Below are 1,645 nucleotides of genomic sequence, written 5' to 3' on the forward strand. Positions count from 1 at the left end.
GATAGACATTTAGAGATTTCAGTGGGTCTAAGGTGTCATACTCTTTCAGTTTGGGGATTTATAGGATAAGAACTGTGTGGATAAACTTGTGTGGGTTACTCTTTAACAGTAGGTAGAATTTTTAGCAATGATAGTTTTGTTAACATTCAAACTTGCCTTTGTGATAACAAGATTATCTTTCTGAACTCAAAGCCAGTAACAATGGATCAATCATAAAGAATGTTGATTTTATGTCTTCTGTTATTACTGTATCATCAGATGTATTGTCTAGAGGGAAGATGAATGGGTGAGGGCACTTTTGTGGACTAGTGAATTTTTTCCCTAATTATAGACAGGCTGATATGTTGTCTTTCTTCCATATAATCAGTAGGACTTTATAGACATTTTCATTTACCCTTTCTTAAAAATAGTGGTGGTAGCTGTGTGACTCTGGACAAGTCACTTAACCCCAATTGCCTAAAAAAAAATAGTGGTGGTAGATGACTGACAGCTACTAATTTTCCCACAGTGGTATAAAGGTCAAAAAGAAGATGGATTTTTCAAAAATTCAAAGAAATTCTAAGGTCCATGATTTAGTGTAATTTTAAATCTGAAAAACATAAGCAAAATTCTACAGAGAACCCATGTTCTAGTTAATATGCTGTAGAAACATTCAGCCATGACCTAGAGGGGCTCTTTAACCTCATGGGCTTTCAAATACTACAAATGATATTTGTGTGGAAGTTACATTTATATTATAGATAAATCTAGTACTTGGATCTAGGTCTTTTGGTTTATCTGTCATATCTGGAAGTCAAATAACCTAGCTTCAAGTCCTGGCTTTACTACTCATTATCTGTGTGACCTTGGGCACATCACTTACTCTTATTGAGCCCCAGTTTCCTTATCTATAAAATGGTTGAGTTGCATTAGATGACCTTTAGGGTATGGTTAGCTCTAAATCCTATGATATCGCAAATATGAATTGGAAAGAAGAAAATAACTTGTGGTAACTAAGAGGAGAAATAGGAAGAGAATGGGGCTAGTGTCAGAACCATAGCTAAGTATTCTTGCAACTATGGAAAAATTGAGTTAGAGGATGGGGAGGAGACCTCAAAAAGATACCTTGTGGAAGGACTGAAAAGCTGATATTTGGGAGACCACTACCCAGGGAGAAAGCAGAGTGGGGTCAGGCCAGAACAAAACTCACCTGGGTTATAGAAAGCCCTTAAGATTTCACTTTCAGTATATGACAGATCTGACTTTCATTGCACCGTCAGTGGCTTTCAAATGAGCTGCTAGTAGTGATATAGTGGAGTGAGAATGGACAGCCTGTCCTCTAAAAAGTCTGACATGCCCTCACTTAGTTCAGTCACAAACCTCCAAATTCCATACTCCTGAGTAAGAGGTGGGAAAAGGGTGATGAAGGTAATTGTAGAGGTCACCATGGTGGGTGGAGGCACAGTGCTTGTTTCCTTCAATTGTAAGATTTGGAAAGAATGGGCAGCAGGTGTGGCAATGGGCTGCTGAGCCACTAGGCTTCAAGGAAGGGTCTCCTTGGTCTGAGATGAAAGCCCAGAACCAGGTGAGGGAGCAGGTGCATTTATGTTGAGGATGTGAAGCAGGAAGAATGATGCAAGACTAACAAAAATCTGTGAGGTGCAGG

The sequence above is a fragment of the Vombatus ursinus genome, unplaced genomic scaffold (assembly GCF_900497805.2).
Source record: "Vombatus ursinus unplaced genomic scaffold, bare-nosed wombat genome assembly UNPS02014787.1, whole genome shotgun sequence".
NCBI lineage: Eukaryota > Metazoa > Chordata > Mammalia > Diprotodontia > Vombatidae > Vombatus > Vombatus ursinus.